At 40.5% G+C, this 16,147-nt stretch overlaps 1 long non-coding RNA gene across 1 annotated transcript; it reads right to left on the bottom strand.

Moving 5' to 3' along the window:
* Nucleotides 1-203: 203 nt before the first annotated feature.
* Nucleotides 204-4,016, bottom strand: LOC125779213 (uncharacterized). Its single transcript, XR_007423182.1, has 3 exons — nt 3,407-4,016; nt 3,202-3,346; nt 204-3,118 (listed from the first exon to the last, which is right to left on the bottom strand). It is a non-coding gene; the product is annotated as an uncharacterized LOC125779213 (long non-coding RNA).
* Nucleotides 4,017-16,147: the final 12,131 nt, after the last annotated feature.

Below are 16,147 nucleotides of genomic sequence, written 5' to 3' on the forward strand. Positions count from 1 at the left end.
TAATTTTCCGGCAGAAGAGACAAAGTCGTCTCTTTTAGAGCTCAAACCTATTGGGTTCCTTAAAAACATTTTTTCAAGAGTCAGAAATTTCTTATGGTATGTGGTGAGCATTTGTACAACTCTGGTGTGTGAAACTATCGGAATAGATGACTTTTTGAAAGTATTTTCAACCTTTTTTGCAACTATTTCTGTAACCTCTTTACTCCTAGGTTCATAGTTGTCGCCTCGGAGTCGCCCTATACCAAATCTTTCAAACTGATAACACAAAAGAACATCCTGGTAAGTAGGTAACTGGGACTCAGAGAGATTGTACGGATATATGCCAAACACAGGACATTTCTGTCTAAATTTAAATTTAGATACAGACATTTTGAGTTCTGTGTTTTGTTGAGAGAATATAAGTGATAGCACCTGGCGAAATCAACGGCAAGAGTGAAGGAACTCGATGAAAAAATAGTCCGAACGTGTCGTATGGCGCAGGGAAATGAATGTAAGTGATAGTACTCGGCGAAATCACCGACAAGAGTGAAGGAACTCGATGAAAAAATATTTGTGTGGAGATCTATCCGAACGTGTCCTTTGGCGTAGGTGAATGAATGTGAGTGATAGCACTCGGCGAAATCAACGTCAAGAAGTGTGGCCGCAAGCCGATTTTCACCTTGCGCTGTGGCGCGCCGCCTTTTCGCTCGTATCTCGGGAACGGTTCGTCCTACGGCCATGATCACATATACCATTTCGGTAGCAAATGACGTGACAAATAACTTTTGTTTTATACATTTTGCCATGAGATGCGTATTTCAGGTGCTAGGTAGACAATTTCACGATTTTAGGCGAATTTCCGAAATTTCAAGACCGAGGTTCGGGTTGAAGATGCAATCCGATCTCAAAACAAAAAGTTGCATTGGAATCAGGAAGTACTAAGGCAACTTTTCCGCCCTATTAGAAATACCGAATCGAAAAAAGTCCGGAATCGACCCACCCTAGTATGTGACCTTAAGCTGCGGGGCCACCATCGCGCGATGTTTTAAAATGGAAAAAGGTAAAAAAGATTAATTATAAATGATTTTTGAAGCACATATTACTTAATTATTTAAAGGTTTGGTCGGATTATAAAAACCATTTGAAAGCAAAAATGCGGCGGAACAAAGTAAGTATCTCTGGAACTGGTGGTGGTCCTCCAAGTCATTGCACCTTAACACCGTTGGAGGAGCAGGTTAGTGAGCTTCTGGCAATGGAAATATCCGTCAGTGGAATAAGCGACACCTAAGAATTTGGTGCAGCACAGTTAACAAAACCAAGTGGGTCAGACATCACAACCGACGAATTCCGGCAAAATGAACCAACGCCAGTGGATGAAATGCCACATTGTTCACGACAAAGAGTCGCTCCGCAAAAGAAGGATAGCCTTTTAAATAAGCAGGTGGATTACCAAATCGCTTATCACAAAGGTTCATTAAAAGTGTTATCTGAAATTAATGAAAATCTGAAGGTAATTTCAAAATGTATGAAAAAAAACATAAAATGGCTAAAAGAATATATAAATTGGCTGTTGAAAAATTCGAACACAAAAAAAAAAGGATTGATTTGGACAAAACAAAACTAAAATTTGCAACACTAGAACTAAAAAAGCAAATGCTTGAAATGAACGGTCCGGCCAATAAAAATATTGTATTTTAGTTATTGATATTGAAGTCTGTTACTTATTTTTTAATACTTACTGATAATTACTTATTTATTATATTAATAGTTTAAATGAATTGTTTTGATTAAAAACGTATTTTGTGTTGATGTGATAGTTTTTACTTTTTATTACATACAAGTATATAATACTTACATATATAGATATATATACACATGTGCAAGAGACTAAAGCTTTATATCATTAATGTGAATTTTAATCAAATAAATGTGAAAATGTTAATATTCGCTGGGGGTGTTTTTTTACGTGGCGGGTCCCAAACCCAGCGCACAACCCTATGCAGGGGATGTTTCGCCTTCTCACGTTAGCTCGCCTTCAAACGGATGTTCTTAGGCTACCCAGAGGATACTTGGTCAAAGACCGGAAGTCGTGAGCTGCTTGAGTCATATGCAAAAGAATCGTTTCTGGCCACTCCCAAGTGAATGGCGATCAGAGAACTTTCCTCACTTGCGTGAACTTCTACACATGACTCCATCCTCCTCTACACATGACTCCATCAGCCTAGAAATCCAACGCAGGATAACTCTTGCCAACAGGTGCTACTTCGGACTGAGTAGGCAATTGAGAAGCAAAGTCCTCTCTCGACAGACAAAAACCAAACTCTATAAGTCTCTCATAATCCCCGTCCTGCTATATGGTGCAGAGGCTTGGACGATGTCAACAGCGGATGAGTCGACGTTGCGAGTTTTCGAGAGAAAAATTCTGCGAAAGATTTATGGTCCTTTGCGCGTTGGCCACGGCGAATATCGCATTCGATGGAACGATGAGCTGTACGAGATATACGACGACATTGACATAGTTCAGCGAATTAAAAGACAGCGGCTACGCTGGCTAGGTCATGTTGTCCGGATGGATGAAAACACTCCAGCTCTGAAAGTATTCGACGCAGTACCCGCCGGGGGAAGCAGAGGAAGAGGAAGACCTCCACTCCGTTGGAAGGACCAAGTGGAGAAGGACCTGGCTTCGCTTGGAATATCCAATTGGCGCCACGTAGCGAAAAGAAGAAACGACTGGCGCGCGGTTGTTAACTCGGCTATAATCGCGTAAGCGGTGTCTACGCCAATTAAGAAGAAGAAGAAATGTGAAAATGTGAAAAATGAAAATGTTTACTTAACTAAATAGTGTTATATGGTTATAAAGTAGTCATACTGTTTATTGGCAGGTGATTCCACATTAAAAAGAGTGCAAATATTATGAAGAGCACAACATACGTTCAAAATTTGCACCACTTTTTCTGGGGCATAATGTAGTTCTCTAGCAGCTAAAAGGCATCGGAGCTGCGCTTTTAACACTCCAAATACTCGTTCTATAAAGGATCTGGCTTTTGAAAACTTGTAGTTGTAATAACTCTCAGCAGAGTTTTCAGCAGCATTTCTATATGGAGTTAAAAGCCATGGCTCAAGCGGATATCCAAGTCGCCTATAAGAAAAAAATTAAGTTAGCAAAATAATTGATGCATATAATAGCTAACGAGTAAAATTAACGAATGTGTATATGCTCACCAAGAATGCGAATTCCTCTTTCTCCATTCATATAGTTGGTTTGTAAATATTGGCGCTCGCTTGATAAATTCCACACATGTGAATCATGACACGCCCCAGCAAACCGACCGTTAACGGCTTTGATCATCATCTTATGATCACATATCTAGGTTTTGGAAACAATATTTATAAAAAACCAAGATAAATTAAAAAACAATTCCCTTACCACCATAGCGTTTATACTATGTTTTAATTTCCTATTGAAATATAAATGTTCATTTACGGCCGGTCGTATCAATTGGATGTGAGTACCATCCACCACTCCATTTACTCCTGGAATTCCTAACACTGAGTAAAAAGCTCGTTTCGCTTCATTTTTCTCCTCTGATGTCATTCCAAAAGTTATATGTTTTGGACACAGCACTTTTTCAATCGCTTTGCAAACTTCAAACATACAACGCGAAACAGTTTGTTGAGCTAGTCCTGTATGATGATCTTGTCCAATTTGCTGTTGATACCCTCCCTGCGCCAAAAATTTTAAAGTTGCCGCTAATTTCACAATTTCGGGTATTCCTGTGGACCTGCGTGGAGTTTTTAGCTCACCACTTATGCTATCCAACACATATTTGAATGAGTCCTTGCTTAGGCGAAAGTTTTGCACGAAACTATTTACGAGTAGAAGCACAAACAAGTTTAAAGAATTGCATTACACTTTATCATTCAAACTTACCTTTTTTCACTAAAGCGGCCCACTCACGACAAATTTGTTTGACAAATCTGTTTGAAGACGGTTGAGCACTCACGACAAACCGATTTGACAAACTTTATTTCCATTGTGTGCTTCGCGGAGTTAACATGTCCGATTATAACGCGGATGATGTAATTGCGCTACTAGTAATACACAAGTGCATGAAGCGAAAAAAGCCAAATGCAAAAAAAAAAAACAAAATAATGAAGAAAGAATGGATGAAAGAGTGGTTATGTGAGAGATATAACTACTCACATGTACAACTATTAAATTCAATGGAGCTGAATTTTTCCACGACTTATCTTTTTGGCATTTATTCTTATAATTTTCACTTTTGCATTGCCATAAGGCCGGTTCATTTTTAAATAATTCAATAAACTCTTCCAAAAAATGTTTGCTCACGCTTGCCATTTTTTTATCCGCTGATGTTTACTCTGCAAAAATTTCGAGCAACTGACCAATTGTTTGCAAACCACGCCACTCACGACAAACGAATCCACAAATCGGTTGTTAGTTTTTGAAATTTGTCGCAAACCTTCAATCCGTTTGACAACATGCCCACTCACGACAAAAACCACCTCAAACTCAAACAGATTTGTCAAACAAATTTGTCGTGAGTGGGCCGCTTAACACTCATCACATTGGACTTGTCCCTAATCATTTTCCGCTCCACTCGTTCATTTTTTTCGGTTTCTTCTCATAACACAACGCAATCCATATTCACACCTTTTTTATTTATTTAAAATTACTTTTATATATTCATAAAACTCTTCAAATTTAATTATGTTTATCTGTCAATTTTTTTACACTTCTTCACTTTTCTGTTATTGATTTTGTTTTCATTCTCCTTCGTTTCGGTCAGTAATGTCAACTATACTGGAGATTTCTCAACGGGAAAACAGTGCAACACTGTTTACAATGCGAAAGTGTTACAGAGTACCGATTGCCCTTCGCAACGCAATTCACTTTCGCAACGCATTGCTATTCGTAACGCCTTACAGAGTAACCCCCCAGTTCTCATACACGACAGAGTCCATATCCGCATTATCAGCCATAACGAAAAGACAGCTTTTATCCTCTGTGGCAAAATTTTTCGACCCCGCAGGATGGCTTTCGCCAATTATGATCCAAGCGAAAATCTTAATACAAGAATTATGGCTAGATGGAACTGACTGGGACGAACTAGTGAAACCGCTTTGCTTAGAAAAATGGTCCCAGTTCGCAAACAATCTGAATGATATTTCTCAGATACAAATTCCACGATGGGTAAATTACTCCCCCAAACACAAAGTCGAATTACATGGCTTTTGTGACGCCTCAGAAAAGGCATACTGCGCTACTATCTATGTGCGCACGCAAAGTGATACCACGACCACAAGTCACTTATTAGTAGCAAAAGCAAAGGTGGCACCTTTAAAAACTATAAGTCTCCCACGACTGGAGTTATGTGGCGCAGTACTACTTTGAAAATTAGTAGCCATGGTGCAAATGCATTTAAATACGACAAAATGCAAACTATATATGTGGTCCGATTCAGAAATTGTACTAGCCTGGTTGGAAAAACCACCACAAGCATATTTCTAACCGAACGTCTCAAATTCTTGACCAAGTGGGATCAGCCACTTGGCGTCACGTAGCCAGTGCTGACAATCCTGCCGATCTAGGTACAAGAGGGTGCAAGCCACTGCACCTTGCCACTACCACCCTCTGGTGGAATGGCCCCCGATGGTTGATAGAATCTCCTAATTCTTGGCCACAATCCGCCATGCGCAACATTATCGCCCCAGAAGGTCGAAAAATCGCCACCTTTCATACATTATTGGATGATACCGACATCCTTGAACGATTTTCCTCGTTTCCAAGAGCTCTCAGAGTAGTTGCTTATATGTTCAAATTTATAGAGCAACTCAAAAGAAAAATCAAAGGATCACATAATTTCCCATGCAACACAGTGACGCACCTAGAGTTACAAAAGGCAAAGGTCGCACTAATAGCATACACACAAGCGCGCTACTTCAGCCGCGATATATCAGTACTAAGAAAATCGAAGCCGATTGATAAAAAGAGCTCACTCTTAGTTCTAAACCCATTTCTGGACACGAAAGGCCTGTTTCGTGCCAATGGGCGGCTCGCTAATTCGAGCCTAACATACAATGAACGCCACCCCATAATAATTCCAGAGAGGTCACCATTTGCCACATTATTCCTCCACTACATCCACACCTTAATGCTACACGCCGAACATCGTCTCATGCAACAGATGGTACGCCAGGAGTATTATATCCGCCGTCTTAAGCCGCAAATCAAGAAGTGCATCTTGACGTGCAAGATTTGCACTATGCACAAGCAGAAGATGCGAACGCAGATTATGGCAGCACTTCCACCGGAACGCTGCAATTTCGCTCTGCCTTTCACCACAACAGGTGTTGATTTTGCTGGGCCTTTCCAGGTAAAGGCGTCCATGTTAAGGTCTCCCACTCTCATGAAAGGCTATGTGGCGGTCTTTGTATGTTTCAGTACACCTTGAGCTGTGTAGTAATCTGACGACGGAGGCTTTTCTCGCGGCATTTGCTCGCTTCGTCGCTCGACGTGGCTACCCATCAAAGATCATGAGCGACAATGGCAAAACGTTCATTCGAGCTCAACGAGCCACAGAAAAGCACTTTGTGGATTTCCTAAAACAAGTGTCACCCGACATCGTACAAAAGTACGCCCCTCAAGGTATCAATTGGCAATTTATACCCCCAAACGCTCCTCATATGGGCGGTTTATGGGAATCCGCTGTAAAAAGCTTCAAATCCCATTTCAAACGGGTAGCTGGAAATTATAAATTCAATTACGAAGGGTTCACGACGCTATTAAATCGAATTGAAGCCGTTCTCAATTCACGGCCACTCACAGTACTATCGCAAGACCCCTCAGATTTCACCGCCTTAACTCCAGGGCATTTTCTAAAAGGAGCACCCATCCAGGCCATTCCTGAGCCAGGCGTGGAGTCGCTATCTCTATTAAATCGATGGGAACGAATTAAAATTCTCCATCATAATTTCAGCCGCCGATAGAAGGACGAATATATAAAGGATCTCCACAAAAGATACCGCTGAAAGACTCCTGAACAGGCGCCTAAACTTGGAGACTGTGTCCTCATTCACGATGATTGTCTACCCCCTACCGAGTGGCGGGTAGGCCGCATAGAAAAGCTACATTATGGCTCCGACGGTCACATACGCGTCGTGGATCTCTGTACGCAAAGCGGAACCCTAACCAGACCGCTCCTGAAGCTTTTTACCAACCACCGACGACCGCGAATCCGAAAATCGAAATAACCAAACCGATACTGTCGCGATATAATAAAATCAGTAAATTTTAAGCTAAAACGAGAAATACGCTCGTAATAAACCGCTAAAAAATAATAAACCGTCTAAACCAACAAAGAATCTTAGCAAACAAATTGTCGACCAATATGACGACACGTTCATGCCACATATCGTGGCACGTTCACCATGTTTGCTTATCTGATAGAAATTTATAATCAATAATCTTCTCTATACAGATTACCATGGATATAGATACGCCAGCCGCAAATACGTCAACCGCTCGCGCGGCTACGAATGTGCCACGCAACGGGCCTACCCCAGCGCCCCGGACGATAGTTGCAACAGCATCGGCCGCTGCACCGGCAACCGCACCAGCAACAACGCCGGCACCTGTACCGGCAACCGCGCCTGCAGCGGTCCTACCCTCCGCACCTCGTGGTGGCACGCGACCACCACCAAACCCATCACAGACTACGGAGACCCGTCGGATAAGGTGTCCCATCTGTCGACGCCCTCATCGTCTCCACCATTGTGGAATATTTAAGGGTATGCGGCCATTGCAACGGCAGCAAGTTGCTCAGGCCCACGGGCATTGCATTAAGTGCCTGTCACACACTCATGCAACTACCGAGTGTGAGTCACGTGGGTTGTGCCAAATGTGCCACCGGCCGCACCACACGCTGCTACACCGCAGCTCGTCACGCGAGGTGAATCGGCCGCATACCCCGATTCCAACCCTCAGCTCGTGCCGCACCCCAGCGGAGCGGAACATCACTGCGTCGTCGACAGCCTGGGTCATCATCTCGTCGAGCTACGGGTCTGAGCAGCGTTGTGGCAACGCTGCAACAGCTGCAGCGCCTCTTAGGCTAAGCAGTCGTTTAGGGGGGCCGGGATGGCTAAATGAGCACCTGACCCCCCTCTTAATATAATAAAACTACACCCCACACATACACACCATACTCAACACGACTACACCATCTACATCATCCACACATCATATTCCACATCTGCATCATATTCACATCCACACCTCACACTCAACACACCGGCACCATATACACCACACATGAGGACACCGCACATAATGAACAAAAGGGACTGACGGACGGCGGCCGTCCTCTTTCTAATACGATCCGCACGCCTGTACGCATCTCCGGTCAACTAGTCATTTTTCCCCGCTTTTAAGTCGTCGCCAAATCATAGGTGAGTTTGCCGTGAGTTTGTATAAAGTTCTCTAATGACTTTTCTTTTTAACCTTTTTGTAGTGGGTGCCTGTAGTAATGCCACTGCTAAAGGATTGGGATGGATCTCTAACCTGATTTTGTATCTTTCACTAAACTTTTTTATTTCATCTTTCACTTTGCATATTTTTAAATCTCTGTGAATAGTATGATTTGAAACATACCATGGAGCTTTTGTAATTAACCTGAGAGTTTTTGATTGAACGCACTGTATTATTTCAATATTTGAATTGCTTGCCGTGCCCCATATTTGTATCGCATAAGTCCAAATAGGTTTGATGATGGTTTTATAAATTAGCAGTTTATTTTCAAGAGAAAGAACAGATTTTTTACCCAGAAGCCAATAAAGACTTCTCAATTTTATATTAATTTGTTCTTTTTTCGCTTTTACATGATATTTCCAGGTAAGCCTTCTATCTATGTATGTGTAACCAGCATATTTCACATGATCACTAACAGGTATGGCTGTATTAAAAATTTTGATTGAAGGACAATCACCTTTTCTTAGGGCAAAAGTAACATGGACAGATTTATCTGAATTGACTTTAATTTTCCACATCTTGAGCCAGTCTTCTAGTTGGAATAAGTAATTTTGTAGTATGTCAGAAGATTCTGAAGGCACTTCATTTGAAGTTAGGACTGCAGTGTCATCAGCGAATATTGCTATCGTAACATCGTTGTTTTTTGGGATATCCGCTGTGAATATCGAATAAAGAATTGGCCCTAAAACACTTCCCTGTGGTACGCCTAATTTGATTTTATACATACTTGAGTACTCATTTCCAACCCTAACATAAAATTGTCTATCTTTTAAATAAGATTTAATAAGAAAGAAAAAGGGAGCAGGTAAATTTTTCTTTAATTTGAAAAGCAGTCCGGGTGCCAGACTTTATCGAATGCTTGTTGCATATCAAGGAATACACCTGAACAATATTCTTTTTGCTCTAAAGCTGACCTTATTTTATTAAACACTCTTTGGCATTGTTCAGGAGGTCCGTGGTGTCTGCGAAACCCGTACTGTTGGTCCGGAATTATATTTAAATTTTCCAATACCGGTATCAGTCTTCGTAAGAGAATTCTTTCGAATACCTTTGAGAAAGCGACCAGTAGACTTATGGGGCGATACGAACTTACAAAGTTTTCGGATTTTTTTGGTTTAGCAATCATAATTATTTCTGCACATTTCCAGGTTGTAGGAAAGTGCTGAAGCCTTAGTATGGCATTGAATATAATTGTAAGAGCTCGCATGGACTTCTCAGTTACGTGCTTTAGTACTGCGTGGTCTATCTGATCGTAGCTTGGGCTTTTTTTGTTGCTACATTTTGCCAGTTCCTCTTTCACTTCTGATAAAATAATACGCCTTATTGGAAAATCCATTTGGCATGGAGTATCCAAAAAGTGCATCACTTCCCTTTCATCAGAAGCATTAATAAAATTAAATGGTGTGAATACTTCATTTAAGTACTTAGCAAACGCCTCTGCTTTATCCTCATCTGACCGATACCATGAATTGCTGGAGTCTTTTATTGGAACCTTTCTGACTTTTGGGCGTTTGAGAAATTTTGTGGCATTCCACAGACATTCAGAACGAGTTGCGTTAGGGCTAAGGTTGGTTAAAAAGGTCTCAAGGGAGTTGTTTTTTAACTGTTTAAGCCTTGTTTTTAAATATTTAGTAGCTCTGTTTAAAATTAATTTGTCACTTGGATTCTGGGTCCTTTGCCATATTTTGCTCAACTATCGTTTTTCCTTTATTAGGGTTTTGATTTCCACAGGGATAAAGGTACTGTTTACTACAAAAGTATCTTGTGGAGTTGAGATAAAACCTACTTCTACCATGGCGTTGTTAAATTTTTCAACAAAGCCGTATAATTGGTCAGTGGTTCTTAAGTTAACACTAAGATCAATATTATTGTCTAACCAGTAAGAAAATGATGGAATATTAGTACGTGGAGTCACAATTTTTGGTTTACTTTGAAGAATTATAGGTGATGATTGGAGTACCGCAATTAAGGGTGAGTGATGAGAGCTTAGTTCAAAGTTTTCTTCAATTTTTAGCAAATTACTAGAGAGGCCTGAGTACACAACAAAATCTAATAGATCCGGAACTTTAGTGGGATCCAATGGCCAGTAGGTAGGCATACCGGTCGAGGGAACTGATAAATTCCTATTCATAATGCATTTAAATAGTTCGTTACCTTTCGGATTATTTAAGCGAGAGCCCCACCAACGGTGCTTGGCGTTAAAGTCTCCTCCGAGTAAGAATGTCGAGCCGAATTCGCTAAACATATTTTCATATTCTATGCAACTGATTGTGTGCCTGGGGGGAAAGTATCCAGCGCCAATAGCTATTGATCGTGTGTTTGTTTTGATTTATATGCGTGAAATTTGCATCGAAGTTGAACAAATTTCTTTCAATGGTTCATACTTAATTTTTGAGTTAATAATCATCGCCGACCCACCTCGGGCTCTACCCCCAGGGTGGTTACAATAAACTATGTCGTATCCTCTAATTTTAAAAAATGATCTTTGTGAAAAATTAGTTTCGGAAACTAAAAATACATCTATACAATTTTTGTTAAGAAATGTTTCGATTTCGTTAATATGGTTGACAATACCGTTGGCATTCCAAATTGCTATTCTTAAGTTTAGTTGCATACTTTGTTCAATAAACTATTGATTATTGCTAATAAATTATTTATCTGAGCAGTCTGTGCGTTAATTATTTTCTCATTTTTTTCTTTCTAAAAATTGATCGAGTTTAGTTGTTTTTACAGCATCAGCATACGAGGCCATGTTGTTTGTTTTGCTGTTGAAAAATGAATTTTGTTTTTGCAAATTTGTGGATTCTGTGGCATTGTAAACAAGCTGACTCTCCATCGTGCGTGCTTTGCTAGCATTATATTTGGTTTTCAGTGACTGGTGTACTTGACACCCGCGATAGTTAGCTGGATATTCGTGCTGGCAGTTTGCACATTTGGCAGGAGCATTTCTGTCTTTGGTACATTCGGTAGTGTTGTGATTAGAGCCGCATTTAACGCAAGCATAAGATTTGTTACAATAACTTTTCGTGTGCCCAAACTCTTGACATCTGTGACATTGGACAATGGAATTAGTTTGCATTGGTGGTACCACCTGAACGACTGCATTAACTAAGTATCTGATGTCATAAATGTTTTTGTTGTTCTTAGCTGGTTCAATATCGACGAAAAATAAGGGGAGTGGGTGTTTGTCTGCACGGCTTGTAATGTTGCTGAGTCTTCTTACACGATGACCAAAATTTTCAATTTCTTTCTTAATGTCTTCAATTTCAGATGTAGGGTGAAGATTTTTAATCACCACCCGAAAAGATCGCTCTTGCTTGATCTGGTATGTGTGAAATTCCATATTCTTTTCATTCAAATATTTAACAAGAGAGCGGTAAGCTTCAATTGTTTTTGTAGTTATTCTTGTTTGTTCATCTGCTTGTGTTTTGTAGTAGAAATTAGCTTTGTTTATGACTTTGGAGAAAGCAAGTACCATTCCACTAATATTTGACATATTTGGTATTATGATTGGCGGTGGTCTGTTTGCTGATTCAACGCTCACTTCTTCGATACTAGTGCTTACATTGTTGTTGTCGTTTTCCTTATTACTAAGTATCTCAAACCGGTTTTCGTTGTTGTTGTCAGTATCGATATCCACTCAGGCTAGTTTTCGTGAAGATGAAAGAGGGGAGTTACGGGCTGCTCTTCGTTTACTGTTCACTGTCTGCCATCCAGTGTCAATTTTCGACATGGTTAAGCTAATTGCATTGCTTATGCACTCAGTCAGGTTTTTCACCTTCTCTTGTTTTTTTTTTTTCTTCAAACCGCAGTCTCAGTCAGTAAGAAAAATTCACTATGCGCGCACTTGTTATTTGGCCCGCTGACAATACTGTACTTAATTTTTTAATGTTGTCAAATTGATATTCGTTTTTTGATTCCAATATTTCAGGAATGTGAATACTTTCGTTTCCATTAGCTATATTATAATCTCTAATTTCTTGTTCCTGGTTTTGGAATACTTCTGACTCAATAATAATTTTTTCATTAATTTGGATTAAATTTAATCCTTCAATTGATTTTTCGTTTAAAATATGTTTTCCTTGTAATACGACATTACAATAGGCTTCGTAACCTTCGATCATTAGTATTGTACAATTGTCATTAGGTTCTTGTTTACAAATATATTTACTTAAATTATTTTTACATTTAGATGTTAATATTATTTTATCTTCACATTTACTTACGATTTTATTCATATCCAAAATGCCTTTACGATAGGATAATGGAGTAACTTTGTAAGTTGTGCATTTCTTTTCAATATAAATTACAATGAAAGTGTCGTCTAATCTACCTACATGCGTGTCTGCATATTCAAGTATGTCAATAACCGGTATACAGTTTGTTTCTTTTCTAATATCCTTTCAATCTCGTCCGTATTTATTGCTGCTGAATAAAAATTTCCGTTCTTCGCGAAATTAATTGTCGTAGTTAAGTCAAATAACTCCTTGTATAATTCTTGCAATATAACTTTTTGTTTAATCGTCTCAATATTAAATGTTTTCATCATTATTTCAAACATGGAATTAATTTGTCTTCGTTTTTTATTATTTTCAATTATGTCGTTGAGTATTGTTTTAATTTCAATCAGGTCGTCGTGGTCTGGGACTCCTGTGATAAATTTCAAAATCGATCCTAAGAAATCAAGAGATCATCTTGAGCGTCTGGCTCATCCATTATTCAGTAGTTGCTGTCTGAGGATTTCTATTGTGTTGAACAATGCTGTTTCTGCTCTCCTTTATGTTCGGCGATCTCGTAGTAGGGTTTAAGTATTTTGCTTAAGTTCGTCATATGGAATAGGTACTCATGTTCTTGATACAAAAATGATGGGTCAGTCTCGGTTAACACGTACTTGCGATATTGTAAGTCGGTTATTTCCTGAGCTAAGGATGTTTGCGTTATCTTTATCATTGTTTCTGAGGTTGTCCTTGTGTACGATCTTCCCCTCCGTTCTTAAAATTGTGTCCTCACGATTCTCTTGTACTGCTTTCTTCAAATAGCGTGGATTTGTTTTATTTCGTCGGTGAAATTTCTCAAGCATTTTTGAGAATTGAAGTTTTTCGGGATGCGTGTTTGGTTAATATTTTTAAAAATATTCACTCAATAAACACTCTACCAATTGCCTGTACCGGACACTTAAACTTGCGAAAAATACGAAAATTAGCGAAAGAAATAGAAACGCGTGCGGATTCGATTGCGGTCTAATTACAATTCCTTTCTTTATTTTAGCAACTAGATGACTTAGCCTAAATCTTAAAGCTAACGGGAAAAAACAGTTGGAATGGAAGTATACAGGTATGTACAAAAGAGGTGAGTAGCTCATTTTGTTAACTTATAGTAATAGATTAAGGTAAGTATATATAACATTATTAGGGTAAGTATACAATACTAATATAATTCAATATTTATATTTTTTTATAATTCATTTCTCTTAATTTTAGTTTTAGGTTTAAATGTATATTTTGTCGCTTGACGCAACACCGGCCACCTTGACAGGATCAGATTCCTTCAATATCCAGTGGAAGGACAGCCAGTTTGTGGATGGGGCGCTTAATCGTGCCCGTCTTGGTTGCTACTTCTGCGACTCGCACCTTGCCGTCTTGCCCTTCGACGGTGGCGACGACGCGTCCGAGTACCCACTGCTGTGGCGGCACGTTGTCCTCGTGGACGAGGACGAGATCGCCTGGCTGGAGGTTGCGTTTGGGGTGCAGCCATTTGTTGCGTTCCTGAAGGCCCGTCATGTAGGTTTTGGACCACTGTCGCCAAAACTGTTGCTTGAGACAGCAAACAAGTTGCCATCTCTCGCAGCAACGAATTGGGTCCGTTGGCACTTGTGCTGGTGGCAGTGCTCGCAGAGGGCAACAGATTAAAAGGTGCGCTGGAGTTAGTGCTTCTCCGTCGTTGGGGTCCTGTCCCAACGGTGCTAGGGGACGAGAGTTCAAGATGGCCTCCACTTCGGCCAGTAGTGTTTGATAGCTCCTCCGTCGTGAGTAGAGCGTTGCCGAGTGCGCGAACGAGCAGATGCTTGGCGGATTTCACGGCCGCCTCCCATAATCCGCCGAAGTGCGGCGCCTTGGGTAGTATAAAGCCGAAGCTGAATCCTTCTTCGGCTGCGAACCCCATTAGTTCTGGCGCTTGCGCTAGGAACGCCTACTTCAGCTCGCGCAGCTTGCGGTCGGCGCCGACAAAGTTGGTTGCGTTGTCGCTGAATACTTTCTGTGGCATCCCTCGGCGACCAATGAACCTTTTAAGGGCGAAAATAAAAGAATTAGTAGACAGGTCCGAGACTAGTTCTAAATGTACTGCTTTTGAAGTGAAGCAAACGAAAACTGCTATATAAGTCTTTACGGGTGGTCGACCACGTATTTTTAACGTTGTATACGAGTATATGGGACCACAAAAATCTACGCCACATATCAGAAAGGGTCGTAACGCTCGAAGTCTTTCAACTGGCAAATTTCCCATAATTTGGGTTTGCAACTTCGGCTTGTAATGAAAGCAGTGTGTACAATTTCTTACGGTTCTACTGCAAGCTTCTCTACCATTAAGTAGCCATATTCGTTCTCGAAGAAGCGCAACCAACGCTTTTGCCCCAGCGTGGTGATTTCGAATGTGCAGGAACCGTAAGTACGTTATAACGAAGTGCGAACTTTTATTTAATAAAAGCGGAAATTTGGCATCGTATGGGAGAGGTGCATTTAATAGGCGACCTCCTACTCGGATTAATTTGAATGACAGCGACATATCCGAGTACTCATGCAAAAACGGGTTGAGTTTTTGCAAGTTTGTGGGTAGCGTCGTGCCTTTCGCAAGTTTTTGGATTTCGCTCGCAAACTCGGAATGTTGAGTCACCTGGACAATTTTCAAGAAACTCAAGTTTAGCTCTTCTGAAGTCAGATCTTGTCCCCTGGAGGATTTTGGTGGTCGTCTGATCCATCGTAATATATATGCGACCACACGAAGCAATTTTTTATGAGAAGAGAATTTTTCAATGAGGTCCAATATTGAATTTTTCTCAGCAGTCAAAATTAATCTAAATGTTGCTTTCTTCTTCTCTAATGCTTCGTCTTCTGGTGAGAGCTGGAAGTGGTTATTAATTGGCCATAATGCAGGGTCTTCTAGGAGGAACTGTGGACCGCCAAACCATATTGAATTATTCAATTCGTCCACGTTACAACCCCGAGACACTTGATCCGCAGGATTTTGTTTCGTTGGCACATGTCGCCACTGTACATTGTCAGTCAATTCTTGGATTTCGGACACTCTATTTGCGACAAAGGTTTGTAATGAAGATGGATGCGTTTTTACCCAGTGCAATACAATTTCAGAGTCTGTCCAAAATGTAATTTTCTCGAATCGTCGACTCAACATTGGTGCAACTCGTGACCATAATTTGGCAAGAAGATGTGCTGCCGAGAGCTCGAGACGCGGAAGAGACTTGGTCTTCAGCGGAGCCACTCTAGACATTGCAGTAAGCAGCATACATTTGACACCACTAGCAGATTGGCTTCGTATGTATATGCAGCATCCGTACGCTCTTATTGAAGCGTCGGAGAAGCCATGGATTTGGCATGTAGCAGT

Source organism: Bactrocera dorsalis, chromosome 6 (assembly GCF_023373825.1).
Source record: "Bactrocera dorsalis isolate Fly_Bdor chromosome 6, ASM2337382v1, whole genome shotgun sequence".
In the NCBI taxonomy this organism is placed as follows: Eukaryota; Metazoa; Arthropoda; class Insecta; order Diptera; family Tephritidae; genus Bactrocera; species Bactrocera dorsalis.